This window comes from Carettochelys insculpta, chromosome 1, assembly GCF_033958435.1.
Source record: "Carettochelys insculpta isolate YL-2023 chromosome 1, ASM3395843v1, whole genome shotgun sequence".
In the NCBI taxonomy this organism is placed as follows: Eukaryota; Metazoa; Chordata; order Testudines; family Carettochelyidae; genus Carettochelys; species Carettochelys insculpta.
Window position 1 is genome coordinate 309370794 of NC_134137.1, and position 17827 is coordinate 309388620.

At 39.4% G+C, this 17827-nt stretch overlaps 1 protein-coding gene across 2 annotated transcripts in view; it reads right to left on the minus strand.

Annotated features, from left to right (window-relative positions):
• Positions 1 to 17827, minus strand: part of TRHDE (thyrotropin releasing hormone degrading enzyme) — a 384180-nt gene that overhangs the window by 17893 nt on the left and 348460 nt on the right. The gene's annotated exons all lie outside the window — the stretch shown is intronic.

Sequence of the window (17827 nt, forward strand, 5' to 3'; positions counted from 1 at the left end):
CTGTGCCAGTGGTTAGCACTTTCACTGTTAAAAATGTTTGCCTTACTTCTGGTGTCGATATGTCTATCTTAAACTTACAGCCACCTGATCTTCTGACACCTTTGTCTGCTAAATTGAAAAAGGCCATTATTAAGCATTTGCACCCATGTTAAGTGCTTGCAGACTGTCAGCATTTCACTTCTTAACCTTCTCTATTCTACATGCTAAGTAGATTGAGCTCCTGGAGTCTATGGCTGCTGTTATACTACCATTGTCCCATCGAAGTGCCATGGTAATAAGGTAATTCGAAGCAGGCTAATGAGGCACTCGCATATGTAGCGCCTCATTAGCAGAATGGCAGCTTTGCGCGAACAAACTTTAAATTTCAGGTTGACAGTGAAGATGTGGCAGCTTCGAAATAAGCATCCCACTTCAACATTCCCTTACTCCAATCTAGTTCTGTGGGAGTAAGGGAATGTCGAAGCAGGGTGCTTATTTCGAAGCCGCCCCCATCTTCACTGTCAATCTGAAATTCAAAATTAGATTGCGTAGCTGCCTTCATGCTAATGAGGCGCTGAATATGCATTTCAGCACCACATTAGCCTGCTTTGAATTGCCTCATTAGCATGAGCACCCCTGACAGGACAATGGCAGTGTAGCTGCTGCCTATGACTATAAGGAATAATTTCCAAACTTTTAATCATTCTTGTGGCTCTTCTCTCAGCCCTCTCGACTTAACATCCTTTTTGGATTGTGAAGACCAGAACCGGGCTCAGTATTCTAGCTGTGTTGCAGCAGTGACAACACTCCAACTGAAGATTCATTTGTTTATGCATCTCAGGACGGTATTAGTCCTTTTTGGCCACAGCATTGCACTGAGAGCTCAAATTCAGCTGGCTGTTCACCACAGCCTCCAAATCTTTTTTTTCATAGTCACTGCTTCCCGGATACAGTCCCCCACCCTATACATGCATCCTGTCTATGTCTACACTAGACCCCTACTTTTGGAAGGGGCATGGTAATGAGTGAGTTGGAAAGATGCTAATGAGGTACTGCCATGAATAGTCAGCACCTCATTAGCTTAATGGTGGCTGCACATGATTCAAAAGTGCCACTTTCAAATTGCGCACCGCTTGTGTAGATGGGGGCCTTTTGAAAGGACCTCCCAGACTTCAAAAGCCCCTTCTTCCTAAAACCAAATAGGAAGAAGGGTCTTTCAAAGTCCGAAGGGTCCTTTCTAAAGGCCCCCATCTACACAGGCAGCATGTGATTCAAAAGCAGCACTTTCAAATTGCTCCTGGCCACCTTTATGCTAATGAGGCACTGCATATTCATGGCAGCACCTCATTACTATCTTCCCAACTCGCTCATTCCCGTGGCCCTTCCGAAAGGAAAGGGCTAATGTAGATGTAGCCCCTACGTTCTTTATTCCTACAATCACATTTACTCAAAGTGCATACTGTTTGCTTGCACCCGGCTTACCACTTGATCCAGATCACTCTGTGCAATTGACCTGTTCTCTTTCCTTAACTCTCCCACAATTTTTTTGTCTTCAGCTACTGATGATTTTGTTTCCACATCACCACTTAAAATGTTAAATAGCATAGGTTAAAGACATAGTCACTCTATGGTTACTGCCTATTTACAATTATGTTTTCAGAACTATCAGTTAGCCAGTTTTCAATCCATTTAATGTTCATTTTTTATTATTCTAGTTTTTTAACAATACCGGGATGCCTTACAAAAGTCTTAAGTACATTAAATAACCACTCTTACTGGTATCACCCTAAATTATGATCTCACCAGAAAACCTATTAAATTACCCTGATATAATCTCTTTTAATAAGGCCATATTGATTGGCATTAATTATATTACCTTCTTTTAATTCTTTCTTAATCAAATCCCATATCAACAGCTTCTTCATCTTGTCAGATTGACAGGCCTATAATTACTCAGATCAACCCATCTATCCTTTTAAAAAGACAGGTCTTATGAAAGAAACTATTGCATAAAAGTTATCTGGACCTGCTGATTTTAAAATGGTCAAACTTTATTGACTGATGTTGTATATCTCCTGAGCGTGCAATGCAAAGAGAGTGTTATCATATGATGTAATTACATCATCTTTTTTTCCAAAATACAGTAAAGAATTTTTATTGACAAATTCTGCCCTTTTTGCATTATTATTGATAATTCTGCCTTATCAGTTCAGTAATGGACAGATGCCACTGTCAGAATTCTTTTTGGTTCTAATACTCTTTGAAAGCTCTTTTTTATTGTCCTTAATTCTGCTGACCATTGAGTTCTCATTGTGTCCCTTTACTTCCTTTACCTATTTTCTATAATTCCTAGCAATTATTGTAAATCAGAAGGTATCACTCTTCCCTTTCCCCCATGTGTTTATTTTACTTATTTCTTTCAAAGCGCTAAGCAGAGCTTAAATTCAGCAGGAGTTCACCAGTAATTATTTTTAAACCCATGGGAGCCCCGGCATCTCCCCCACATTAAACTAACCATCTCACAGGACTGAAGCCTCAAACCCTGGCACCTCCCCTCCTACTGGACTGAAGCCCAAAGCCCCAGTGCTACCCCCACTCACAGAGCTGAAGTCCAGAGCCCCAAATGGGGTGGGTGTTGTGGGGTCTAGGGTACAGTCTCTGAGATTTTAAGCACTGGTACCCTGCGTATATTCCACTGGTTTGGACTTTATTCTGTTTGGTTATTATAAAGGTGATCAAAGTCAAGCCCTCTTGTATCTAAGTTACCATGAGTTTTCAGTTCAGTTCTGGTATGACTATGCAGTAGCCTTAATCCAAAATAAGATGTTCTGGAATAGCTATTTCCATAAGCCGTTTCTACACAGGCCACTTTCTTCGAAAGTGGCATGGTAATACATGGCCCAAAATATGCTAATGAGGCATGGATGCAAATTCCCCATGCCTCATTAGCATATGGTCACGTCATTTGGAGTCAGGAAGACCCTTCTTCCAGACTCCACAACACAGTGTAGAAGCGCGGCCCCTGGGGAGCTTCTGGAAGGAAGTCCTTCTTCTGGAGGCCCCTTCTTCCCGAAAATTTTTGGGAAGAAGGGGCCTCCGGAAGAAGGACTTCCGTCCGGAAGACCCTCCGGGAGCCGCGCTTCTAAATGGCGTTATGGAGTCCGGAAGAAGGGTCTTCCAGACTACAAATGACGTGACAGTGTGCTAATGAGGCGCAGGGAATTTGCATCTGTGCCTCATTAGCATATTTCGGACCGTGTATTACCATGCCACTTTCGAAGAAAGTGGCCTGTGTAGAAATGGTCATAGGGCATGTCTACACCTGCATTCCTCTTTCGAAAGAGGTATGCAAATAACGCAGATCAAAAATGCAAATGAGGTACAAATTTGCGTATTTGGCACCTCATTTGCATATTCTAATTTCAAAAGAGCTTCTTTCAAAAGAAGAAACCCAGTGTAGATGCTGCTCTTTCGAAAGTAAACCCATCTTCGAAAGAATCCTTCTCCCCTTTATTTAATGGGAAGAAGGATTCTTTTGAAGATGAGGTTTACTTTCAAAAGAGCAGTGTCTATACTGGCTTTCTTCTTTTGAAAGAAGCTCTCTCAAAATTAGAATATGCAAACAAGGTGCTGAATATACCTCATTTGCATTTTCGATTTACCTCATTTGCATACCTCTTTCAAAAGAGGAATGCAAGTGTAGACACACCCATACAGATTATTGCAAAATGAGACTGCTGCATGCAAAATGCGTTTCAAAATAGCACTTAGCTATTTCGAAATACACCATCTGCACACACAGAGCCTATTTCAAAATAGAGCCACTGGACGCATTATGGCTTATTTTGAAATAGGCTCTATTCTGTGGTTTCGTCTACACTAGGGCAAAACTTCGAAATGGTAGCCAAATTGGAGAACACTAATGAGGCACTGAAATGATTATTCAGCACTTCATTAGCATGCTGCCGACTGCTGCACTTTGAAAGTGCCGCATTTCACTGGTGCCTGGCTTGTCTACACGGGGTCCTTTTCGAAAGGACCCTGGAAACTTCAAAATCCCCTAATTCCTATCAGCTGATAGGAATATCTGATATCAAATAAGGGGATTTCGACATTTGCAGGGTCCTTTTGAAAAGGACGCCCCCTCCCGTTTAGATGTGCTATGTGCCAGTGAAACACAGCACTTTCAAAATGCCGTGGCCGGCAGCATGCTAATGAGGTGCTGAATATTTATTTCAGCACCTCTTTAGTATTCTCCAATTTGGCCATTAGCATGGCCATTTTGAAATTTTGCCCATGTGTAGACACGGCCCTTGTGAAATGAGGTTTACGAATTTTGAAATAAATCAACTGCTATTTCAAATTTATTTTGAAATAGCATTTGTGTCATGTAGACGCTAGGATAGTTATTTCAAAATAACTTTGCTGTGTAGACGTACCCTTCCTCTTTATGTATGAACATGAGGTCTAATATAGAATTTCCCCATGTTGGATGCAATATCCTCCCTTTCAGTTAGGAAATGTAACTGATAATACATAGCCATTTCAAGGAAGTTTTAGTACTTGCAGCGTTAGATTTTCAGTATGTTATTCAAATTGAAATCCCCTATGATCACACAACTTTTTTTCCCTATGCATTATATAGAGGTGAATAAGTGGTCAGTCAGGTTCCCCTACTGTGATTTTGTGATCTGTTGCAGACACCTTCTCAAAAGTCATCTTGTGCTTGATCTATTAAGACAATGATCCATAAACATTCAAGATAATTTTCCTCTGTTATGGAGCTATTTCCGTAAGCAGCTGATGGTATGATATCATCTGAATAAACACTACCTTCTAGTGATACTCCCGAGAGAAAAGTAAATACATGGAGACTCACCTGACTGATCAGCATGCCAATGGGTAAATCAGATATGCAATAAAGTCACAGTGGGCTGACAGACAGCTCAGATAATTTAATTTCAGACCATCTCTTATTGAGGCAGTCTCTCAGAACCAAATTCACAACCTGGTTCATTGGTAACAAAAATATATACCAGCAGCTGAGTTTGGCTTTCACACTCTACTATCCTCTCTCATTTCTGATGCATGTTTATGAGGTTTAACATCTGCTAGGGAAGAATATTTTAATGGATAAAAGTAGAAACATCTCAGAACTGTACTCAGAACTGCTTTGCTGAATACTTCTTTCCTCATTACTGCAATTTCTATCAAAAATGTAATGTTTCCTGTTACTATCGGCAGGCTAAAATATCCCCGTTGTAGCACACTGCAATAGACTTACAGAAATTTTAAAAGAGGCTGTGATTATGCCTGTCAAATGAATATCTGAGTAACACTATCATGATAATGAAAGACTGAGTGTGAATTTCTTTTGAAATTTTATCAGCACTTACAATACCGCAAAAGTTACAATGATGGTCACATGGAGAGACACTCATTAAAAGCCCAATTTTTCCACCTACTCAGAACCCTCAGAATTTTTCTGCAGGCTGAAGCTTTCTATTCTGAGCCTCAACTCCATGTGAGTTGTATTAAAATATTTCAACAAAATCCCCGTGGTCATGTTTCACTCACTGCAAAGTTGAAAACAATACACTTTTTCAACACTTCTAGGCTTACATTGCTCATTAATCCCTCAAGAAAAGTAGGGGGACAAACCTCTGAACCATATTGGCCACTGAGAAAAGGCATTTTAACTCTAAAGAGTTAAATGATGACCCCACAGGATTATGTCTTAGCCTATGATAGTTCCCGTACATGGTAACAGAACAACCTTTGTTTACCCACATTACCAACAAACCACTGTGTGAAAACCCTGCCATCTCTAACCACAACTGACTATCTGACATTTGCATGGTTATATATTACTGCACAGGCAAGTCCTACATGACTCATTAATTATTTTTGTGTGTGTTTAAATGTTGTCTAACTTCTGTGTTGCATTACTGCTCATTAGTTTTGGATCTAATAAATTAACAAACATGAAAGGAATGTATGTTTAATGAAAATGGGATGAGGACATAATCACGGTATTTGGAGCAGACAACTGATGTCCTCAGTGAATGTGACAAAATTAACGAATTGTAGTCAGGTTTCACTGTGCTGGCAGAAATATTTTACGTCTTGACTCAGCTACTGGCTCATGTTTAAAAGAGTGAGTATCATTTACTGGATTGTCTCAGTAGAACTGTTTTCTTTGGCTTACGACAAGATAGACAACTTGTCAACAAAAGCACCAAGGAACTAAAAGACATGTGGAAAGAAGTAATTCTTTGCAGGTTGATTGCCCCATTAATCAAATGGGACACATTGCACATTGGCAGGACTACCACGCAGTGGTTGGGTACAGTCAGGAGCATTGCTGAAGTGAACATTGTGGCAGCGAGGGGATATCTGACTCAGAATGATAGTGAGGATACTTTGTCGCTTCTGAGGTTTCCGTCTTTCACAGGCTACAGCACAGCTCATCAGCCTCCACAGATTTTTCTGACTACCTCATCTTTTCTGTTTTAAATGACAAGAGTGGTGATCTGAGCAACACCACAGTCAGTAACTGGAAGATCATTTGTATCCTGTGTGGAGGAAGAAGGATTTGGACATGAATGGGATTGATCACATGTCAATAGCCTGAATGCCACTATGTTTTTTGAAATGACACTCTTTTGACACCAGATCTGTAAAGGCATGTTTGCAGCATTGCAGCAGATCTGTTCAATATCATACAGTCAAGAGCTGTAGGGAAATTTTTAGATCTCCTTATATAAGCTAAGTCATTAGGACAAAATGAAATTTAAAAAAAAACACTTTTGTTTTGTTTTATTTTTTAAAGTCTGAGCTTCAATAACTACAACACCTACGGCTATGAAAACCTCCAAATTACTCCTATGAGAGGCCTATAATCAGGATTACAAACATGGGGTTCCTTTCAGTGGAAATGAAAATTGTTTATGAAAATCTGAATGTCCCTAAAGTAATTTCTCTTTAGCTATTGCCTCAACAGTAAACTTTTTAATTGAATTTTCTCCATTTCTGGGGATTCTTGCATCCTCTTGCCTCCAGTTATTATGGGCCTGTATTTCATCGTTATCTAAACACATGAAAATCTCTCAGGTCTATGTTTTGTAGTTGTACAGCTGTATGGAGAACATGGTTTTAAAACTGCAATTCCATAGCACCAATTCAGTGTGCAGGACATTCAGAACGTTGGCCTACTAGATTAATTGAACTGAACGTGTAAAATTAACTATTGTTTCAGTGTTACTGAGCTAGTAACACGGTGGAACATATTCTCTTGTGGTACTAAATCTCTTCTGAGCTTTGTAGGCTGCTGTCATTTTTTAAAGTGATAATAAGATGGATACTTCAAAGGGATGATAAAAATTAAGTTTTGAAAGCATAATTCTGGATGATGATGTGATTGATTTAGCCTTATTTGTTTCGCTAAACAGAAATGATGGTGATGATAAGATATGTGTCTGGCAAAGCTCATCTTTAAAAATTAAAATAGTAGACATTTAGAAAAAAGAATTAAAATCCTGCTGTGCCTTTACAAGAAAATCTTTTTTACAATGTTGAATAGTAAAGCATTACATTGAGCTAAGAATAATCTTCTAAATTAAAATTAGTTGGTAGGTACTTGCTCCTATTTAAACAAAGTTCCAACAATTGGAAATACTCTTATAAAATAGAACCATAATTAATTATCTTCTGGGCAAACCGTGTTCTAATTTCTTAAAATGTAATTGCACACAGAGTTGAGAATTCTTTGATTAAGTGATAAATGTCAGTACAATTTAGGGTTATACTTGACAAAGAAAATTCATTAGAAGCTCCAGTGTTTATTTTATAAGTTTACCTTTTACGGAGGCTCATTTTCCATGATGATTATATTTATAGCATTGTGCATGTGGTTAGAAAGCTGAAATCATATTAAATGAATGGCACCCAAGGAAAAATGTATTACCACTGCCTCTTCTAAAACATAAAACAAATGATGCCACATAGGTACAGGTACGGAGCTTTATGTCTTTTCTATGAATTTTATCATAACTTTTGCACATACACACAGACAGAAGGTAAATTCTTAGACACACTGAGATCCGTGGAAAATATTCTATTGTTTTCAGTAGGACCAGGATTTCACTGAAAGGAAGTCTTATTATCCCCATTTGACACATGGGAAACAGAGGCACGGAGGGATTAAGCTAATTGCCTAAGACCACACCGGATATCTAGGACAGAGACAGGAACTGAACTCATTATCATGTGAAGGCCAATACAACACTTGAACCACAAGACCATCCATCATTTCTTCAGTGACTTCTTCCACTTACGTCTAGTACCAGTTATGTAAGAACATTTGTGTAATATCAGAATGCCAAGCTGTAGATTAATTTGTGCAGCCCATCTCTAGAGTAAATTTTTACTGTTTTGTCCTTTAATGGCATTTTTTTCTAGCTCAAAAATGGCCCTTCCTATCGAATTGCTTTTCTTTGTTGTGGTTGGTATTTCGGTTGTTAATAAAATAAACAAAGAAAACAAACAAATCTGTCAAAGATCTACAATTTTCAGATTAATTTTTTTGTTTACCTAATATCTGAAAAAGGGGCAGGATATTTTTCTCTGATCATCCAGAAAACTGAGGAAGCAAAGCTGTTATTTGGACGAAGTGCCCAATAAACAACATATTTTCTATTTACTTGTAACAAGATGCAATTCTTTCTTCTATGAGACATACTCCCTAGATCCTCTTTTACAACACCATCTCCACTATTTCCTTGATTAACTCATGCACTCAGCAGTCTTTTCTTCCTGCTTAAACAGTTTTATTGACTTGACTGCAAGATTCCACCCAAATGTTGTATCAACCTATCAATTAATTAAATTACTTCAGCAACATTGGCTGCCACCATCTGGCTGTACTCTAATAACACTGCAAAATATATGTATGTCTACATCTGTATCTACACAGCGACTGACCTCCAGCAATGAATTTTCAGTCTTAAACATTTACAGAAGTGGATAACAGCAAAGACTAAGTATACGGTTTGTTCTTGTTGTGTTTTACATTTTATGTATGTGTGAAAAAATAGCTTTTTCCCCTGTATTTTCACAGCTTCTGTAAGCCTAATAACTTCTGAAAACTAAGGGATGTACATCAAATCAGCAATAATGTGTCCTCTAGACAGCTAACATAAATAATTAACCTTTTAGGCCATACACCCACAAACATTCATGTACATAACTGGAGTTAAGTATGTATATGTTTGCATGTATGTTTTAGTGTAAAGATCTAAAATGAATTGACAAGGCAATGCATCTCAAAGCAGCAGAAAGATGAAGAAAGAGAAGGAAAAAAAGGAAAAGTTTGTCTATGTATTTGATTATCTGTTATTTGTCCTCAGCTTCATCAGCATAGATATCAACTAATGACTAAAACACTTGTGTTATCTACCACTGACTTTTGCATAAAACGTTGTAAGTGTTTTGTAATGCAGTGCATCTTCATGGTGGTATTTCCAGAGTAGTTAAAGGCTGATCCAGTAAACAGAGTAAACAAATTAGGAAGAAACAGTAATGTGAATCAATTGTCTATTGAAGAGTACGTACAAATTGTTATTTCTGAATATGAGAATCTAGTATTCTCAAATTAGAACTCTTGGATAATATTGGTCTTTGTGCATATTAGCTGATGACATTCTAACTTGATTATTGGCACTTTTTATGTCCAATATTGAGAAAATTAACTTCTCTACCATTGCACTCAGATAGAAGAGTATTTTATAGGGAATACTGTGAAATGAGAAATGTGGAAACCACTACCAAAGCCCATTTTCAAACAGATACAATTTAAACAAAATCTCTTACAAGATGATTAGACCTCACAATGCTATATTCTGAAGTGTTAGCCTCAGTTTCTAGATCTCATATGTTTCTTCTTAGTTTGTGGTGCAAAGGGGAAGCAAGATGTGGAAAAAGGAGTGCTAATGACCTGAAACTCATGAGAGGGAGGGGAATGTCAGTTTTGTGGCATACCTTCTTCCAGGGGATCTATGGAAATATGTGTGTACTGACAAGTCAAAGTCAGAGCATTGGGTTTTTAGGGAGGCCAACATTAATTGCTTTTTGTTCACTGCAAAGGTAGTCTATTGTGTAGACACAGAAGGAATGTAAATGTCAAGATGACTTTTTGTGGGAAATGTGACCTGGGGATAAGACAGAATATGAAAGACAGGACACAGAATGCATGGACAGTCCTTGTTTTGCATGATCTCTACAACATAATTTTTCTACTTTCCCAAGGTGACAATCCTCCTCTCAGGTAAGCTTGTAATGTCAGTACCATCAGATGAACTTGTAAAGAGTACAGAGCAATTTTTTTTCTCTGTTACAGATTTTGTTTTCTTGAGAGGGAAGCCTGGAGTAAGGTGTATTGGCTCCCCGGCATTCCTGAATATTTCAAAATTAGATTTGGGACTTATTTGTTTTCATAAAATGCCCCATATTGTATAAAATCTATCAGAAATCCTGTGGTGAAGACCAGAGCTGGTTTTAGGAGCTGACAAGCCAGGTGGTTGCCCGGGGCCACCACTTTCTAGGGGCCACCAAAAAGCAAGTCCAGCATGTTGGGTTCAGCTGCTGTCTTGGCAGCCAGTTTTGCCCCATCCTGCTCATGCTCCTGGATGGGTGCTCTGCTCTGGGCTGGCCCCAGCCATGCTATCTGTGTTTCTGGACTGGCCTGTGCCACACTGCCTGTTGCTTTCCTCCCAGGCAGGTGCTCCACTCCTTGGTCAACCCGTCACTCTGCATGTGCTCCTGGGCAGGTGCACTGCTCTCAGGCAGCCCCCATCACACTGTGCACTCCAGGATTGGTCTGGGTGCTGGGTTCAGTGGTGGGGTAGAGCACTGGGCTAGGGGTTATTGTGGGGGCCATCACTTTCAAGGGGCCACTGAAATTTGCCCGGGGCTACCAATTGGCTAGGACCAGCCCTGGAGAAGAACAAAAGTACATGCAGGATCTCCTAGCAGTCCCTATTATGCTCTCCCCGCCACCACCCCATGAAGTTGGGATAGTGCCCCCTGAAGAGTTCAATGAGTCTTGTGTTAAAGAAAAGGTCACAGAATCACAGAATCCTGGGTCTGCGAGGGACCTGAGGAGGTCATTGAGTCCAACCCCCTGCCTGAAGCAAGACAAACTCTAACTAATCATCTCAGCCAGGACTTTGTCAAGCCAGGACTTAAAAACCTCTAGAGATGGAGATTCTACCCCCTCTCTAGGCAATGCATTCCAGTGCTTCACCACCCTCCTGGTGAAATGTTTTTCTCCTAATATCCAATTTACACCTCCCTCTCTGTAACTCCAGACCATTGCTCCTTCTTTTGCCATTCATCACAACTGAGAACAGTCTTCTCTCCATCCTCTGTAGAGCGCCCCTTTCAGGAACTTGAAGGCTGCTATCAAATAGCCTCTTCTGGACAATAGTCTATATTAAAAGAATCAAGTCATTTTTATCATTGTGCATATCATCTATTCTGCTGGAAGTTGTTTTAGTAAACAGTGCATGACATTCTTCTTTACATTGAATCATACCTTCTGAGAGGATAGACTTTTCTGCAGAAGAACTACAAAAAGTATACTCAAAATAGAGCAAAGGAAAACAAAGTGTTAAAAATTTGAACATTATATATCGTCTGGGTTAAACTATAAGACAACTCACATGTCAATAACTAGCTGACTAAAGGGTTACCAGATCAGAATAACATCAGTAATATTAGAAGCAAATCTTAGTCATTTTTCCCTGTGCACTTGTGCAGATGCTCAGGAGAGATTCAAATGCCACCCCAGGTGATTAGCAGGGTGCCAATTGCTAGATTTTTGTTTCTGCCGGTGATGCATATTTGCACTTGCCTCAGTGCACGCAGAAAAGAATTATTCTGTATATGAACAGAAAAAATCCACATATGGATGGAAATGATTAGCAGAAACATTGATGAATGGGCAGCAAGATGCCAAATATATAAGATGATTCAAGCTTTTTTCTTTAACTACCAGAATGAGCCCTAAACTTAGTTTTGTAGTCTTGTGAAAACTGGGTAATGAAAAATATTGTACACCACTAGCTGTTGACACTTAATATAGCTTCAGACCTATATCCTAATTACTTTAGAATGATCTAAGCACACAGTATAAAAGAATTACAGTTGAAATAATAAAAGACAAATTCAATTTAGACAAATTTCACATACCTAATTAATCAGAAATGTGAAATAGCCAACAATCTACCTGTATGGAAGACATGATGCAATATATAATAAAACTTGTAGATAATCTGATAACCATCACAGTTCTCAAATAACAGGTTCTCTAAATACTTCTGATTTCTATTCTGCATAGGTTTAGCCAGGAGATTGAAAATCCAATATATGCTACCCCAACTGATACTGGGTCAGATTAAACAAGTGCATGCATTAGCAGTTTTCTGTGGGGAAAGTCAGGCTATTAGTCCTACAACTATTTAAATGTAGATAATGGCTGAATAGGGATGTGTTACATTTAAAAAAAAGAAAAAAAATCTGAGAATCCATTGCTGACTGGATTTGAACAGCCAATGTCCTTCACAGGGAACTTCAATAAGTCAAGGTGGGATGTTACAGTAGATGCTGCCAGGTCATCATTTACTGTAATAACACATTTCAGGAGTTTATAAACTATTCTCTGCCCATTTCTTCCTGCACTTTAAAGGTTAGACTAGAACCAAATCAGAAACACTTCAAATGCTAGTGCTCTTAAAACTGTGGTTTGCCTTCATAGCAATGAGTTATAAAGGTTAAAAGAAGTTAAAAAGGCTGATGTTCAAATTGCAGACTTTGTATGATATCTTTTCTAATTTTATGCTGAACCACAACCACAATGCTATCACAACTACAGAGTGTGTGCAATAGACTTCTTCATACATGAAAAAGTTTCACAGGGATCATCTCAGTTACACGAAGATAGCAGCAAACATTTAATTTTCAGCAAGCAGCTTCTGCTGCATAGTATTTGTCAGTACCTTGAATTCTGCAAACCCACCCCACTCCTAAATCCACAACACAAATTTCAATGATTGCATAAAGAATGTTCTTTATTCCTCACAGAGGATTCAATCTTGTCCACGTATGGAAATATGTATTCACCTTACTGAAGCAAGATCAAGTTTGCCAGCATAAGCACCATCAGTAGCATCAAGTGGAGCCCATTAGCTATGTAAAACTATCAGATCTGTATCAACCCAATAATTAAAAGGAAATGGAACCTCACATTAACATCTGTTCTCAGATTTTCAATAAAAACTTTACATACAACTTTTTTGTTCAGTCTTTCTAGGATTAAAATCCTGTAAAGTCCTAGAACAGAATCAACAAACAGCTCCGCTGACATTTTTTGGACTAATTTACTCAAGACTGGCTATTTGGTTCAATGCCTTCAAGACCAAATGTTTCCACTGAGTCATGCTCTGCCATTCTTTCCTGGCAGTGCGGCGGAGAGCTGTACTGTCATTAAGCATTATGCAATCTAAATTATCGTAATTTTTCAGGCACACAAATGGCTGAAATCTCTTTCTTGCATCATTTTAGGACAGAAGTATGAAATCAGCTTTGATACACCAATCAGTAGTGTAATAATGTCACAGAATGGAATTTCCTGTGGAACAGATGAAAATCACAGAGTTGTGGAGACCGTGCTCCTAAAGCTAATGCCCAATCACAGTGCTGCCTGGAAAAATATGGGACTCAGGCACTTAGGAGCAAGAAACTTCCTTTCTAACACATGAGCACTTATCTCACCTCATTGAGTGTATGTTTTCAGTAAAGAAGATATTAAAGTAATAGCTTTATGCCTGGAAGACTAATGGTGTTATTCATATATTACTGGTATTAACAGAGAAGATTTTAAAAATGGGGAACATACCGGTAACTGTTTTTTAATTGTGCATTTAGTTTTAACTCAAAGTATGTTTACCTCTGAGTTACTAGCTACAAATGTAAGCACTACTGACCAATTCTCTGTTGGGCTTAAGAACATAAAAACAGCCACAGTGTTTCAAACCAAAAAACCCATCTAGTCCAGTATCTTGTCTTCCAACAGTGGCTGGCTAAAAGCTCCAGAGGGAGGGACCAGAATAGGTAATTATTAAGTGATCCCTCTCCTGTCATCCATCTCCAGCTGCTGACAAATAGAGCCTGGGATACCTTCGCTGACCATCTTAGCTACTAATGGACCTATCTTCCATTAATTTATCTAGTTTTTTTTTTGAGCTTTCTTATAATCTTGGTCTTGAAAAAATCCTTAAACAAGGAATTCCACAAGTTGACTGTGCATTGTGCAAACAAACCTCACTTCTTTTTGCTTGTTTTAAAACTGTTACTTATTAATTTCATTTGGTGACCTCTGTTTCCTCTGTTATGACCTAGTTCTTATGTGTTATCTTATGACCTTGCTCTTGTGTTATCTTTAACAGCAGTGGTAACTGATTTGCATGGTAATGAACAAAGCACAGTAAATACATAATTGTTATAATTATTTCAATCTCCGGATTGTAGAGAGCATGGTAATTAATTTTGGTCCTATCATATTAAACAATATTACTAGAAATCAGCAGAAACATGCAATCAATATAGAGGTATACATTAATGTATTGGATTATTACCCTCTTTTAACCTGCAATTAAACTGCAGAAGTAAAATATATAAATATTGGGGATGGAAAGCACCTCTAAAGAGCCATCTAATCAAGCATCACAGCAAGATTTATTTTATCGTTCCTAAACCATTTCTAATTAGACGTCTGTTCCCTCTCACTTTGACTACACCCAGTGATAAAGTTAATTGCTTTAACTGAGATTCCAGAGCATTCTAAGCAACTTGCTCTACTGCCTGTGATTGTACACACGAATAAACATTTAACCTTTTATTAGATTAGATTTGTACTGAAACTCATTTAATTGGTATCAATCTACCTCCCTAGAATTATTTTGTATCCTCATGTACCAAAGGATTTTCAAGTTCTATTGTGTGTAGCATAGATATTTCAGGGCAAAGCATTGCAACTATGGTATTCAGCAAGCTCTGGGTCTGCCCATCCCAATACCTGGAAACACCACAAAGGAAACAGAAAACACGGTAAGCGTCCCCTCACAAAGTTCCTGTTAAGTACTCCTATTGGAGGTAGCATTCTCCAGCCTCTAGGGAACAAACTAGAAATTCAGCCCAGAAATGCTGCTGCTCTTAGAGATTTGCTGAGGGAAGAGGGGCAGCTATGCAATGATCTTGTGACTCCTTTGATCAGCTCGTGGCTCTCTGTGGTTTTGCCCTGGTTCCCTGGCAATGTGACCCCCCTGCAGTTGTATTCTCTGGAATTTTTCATCACATGCTTGACCACTTTGCTCTGCTTTGTAGAAATGACTCTATGGCCTTGTCTACACTAGCCCCAAACTTCGAAATGGCCACACAAATGGCCATTTTGAAGTTTACTAATGAAGCGTTGAAATGCATATTCAGCACTTCATTAGCATGCGGTCGGCTGTGGCACTTTGAAATTGATGCGCCTTGCCGCTGTGCGGCTCGTCCCAACGGGGCTCCTTTTTGAAAGGACCCCGCCTACTTCGAAGTCCCCCTTATCCCGATAGGAATAAGGGGACTTCGAAGTAGGCGGGGTCCTTTCAAAAAGGAGCCCTGTCGGGACGAGCCGCGCGGCGGCAAGCTGCGTCAATTTCGAAGTGCTGCAGCCGCCCACATGCTAATGAAGTGCTGAATATGCATTTCAGCGCTTCATTAGTAAACTTCGAAATGGCCATTTGCGTGGCCATTTCGAAGTTTGGGGCTGGTGTAGACGTAGCCTATAAGAACAGTCAGTAGAACCTCTGGCCATATTAATTTTGCTCATTGCTAACTGGGTGCAGGGAGAGATGATTACATATCTCTATCTCCAGGTAACTTTTCCTTAGCACTGTGGAGAACTATCAAAATGGTCTGGAGAAAGGAAGGGAATTCTGCCATTGAGAAAACAGTCTTTCCTTCTTTGTAAAAAGACACGTGCAGGCAGAATGGTGAAAAGTTACTATGGTGGCAACTAACGGTACACTTTTAAAGGCATGATATTATCAAAATATTTCATGAAATTACATAAAGTACAGTTATGGTCAGAAAGACGACAATACAAAGATGACAATATAATGAGAATCTGCAGACCTAGAAGGGATGGGAAGGATCTCTTAATTTGTGGTTGTACTCTGAATTGTACTTTCATACCCATTATATTCATATTAGCCAGGATAGCTACAACAATGTGTTCTCGCTTCTGTGCTGGCTTATTCACTATGTTAACTAAATTCTTATTACAGAATCATCATTATTTCAAGTATCTAAAAGGTTGTTACAAGGAGAAGGGAGAAAAATTATTCTCCTTAACTTCTGAGGGTAGTGTGGAGGAAGGCCTCTTTAGGCCTAAAAGTTTGGCCAAGGCCGTTTAGTTTAGCTTAGCATAAGCTACGTCATAAGCAAAGATATTAGCTGAATGTACATAAAAAAACCACAAGTCTGGCAGTTAGACTCTTATCAACCTTTGACCTGCTAGTTCCCCTTTGCTATCTCTCAGTTCCTCTTATCAATTGTATATTTTATTTGGAACAACTGTGGGTTACTGAGTTTCCTGTCTATATACCTTCTGTCAGCACTTCACTATATAATCACAGAGGTAATTTTTCTACATTTAGGGAAGGGGAGGGTTCGCATCAATGGAGGACTGAACCTCTGTCGCTCTGCGTTCTCTCCTATAGCTATAGTAATAAACACTTCTGTCTGACCTGAACCTCTAAATCTGACTGTGTGTTTATTCCACAACAATTTGGTGCCATGACTCGGACCCACACATCCCCCTCCAGCTCGGAGAACTGCAGGCTGTTTCCCAAAGAACCCCACACGCCACTTGAAAAGGTAAGGGACTTTTGAAATCCCTATCTGGGGTATTGGAGGAAGACTGCCTGGAGGCTCCTTGTCGTGCGAGAGTGCTGGATATGGACTTCTGAAACCTAGGTTAGTCAAGAACCAGAAAGCCGGGTAAGAGTAGTTTTTGTTTGAGATATTTCCTAGAATAAGAATGTTCTTCTGATTAGTAAATAAGGAGCGTGTGGTTATTGCGCTGAATGTATGAATGTACCCTGATCGAATGTGTAAATCCTGAGAACTGAGCATTGGGTCTAGCCACCTTCTTGGGCAGACTCCTAGGGCATCTGTCAGACCAGGCTGCCTGCTGCGAAGGAGCAACTAACTCTAACAGTTGAAGTCTCGAACCCATTTTCCCTCTATCTCTTTGGCACCCACATGAGCCACTATAGATCTGTTGCCAACGAAATCCGACTTTGGCCGTAACAGCGGGTTCATGGTGGAGGCTCCTGTGACTTTAGCGGATCCCTTCAGTGTGTTTGTCTCTTCTCCCTACCTGTATCCCACTAAATAAGTGAACCATTATCAGGTCAGGTCATCGCTTTGGCAAGGTAAATTGTGGGCTGATGACTGGGCAGTGCGGAACCCTTAATGATTAACCTTTGTCTCCCTGTGCATCTGATATCATGGGTAAGGGACAGTCTAAAGGAGTTTTATGCCCCCAAGGGAACTCTGGTGCATTATATGTATATACATTACTCTCCTAAGACTCGCAAGTATCTGGATAAATGGAATTTGTATACTAAGGACGATCCGTCCAAACAGTTTCTGGTTGAAGGTACCTTTGATTTAGACAAAATAGTGCACTTAAGTGGTGCCTTGGAATCCAGAGGATGTATGGCCCCAAGGTTCAACGGCATGC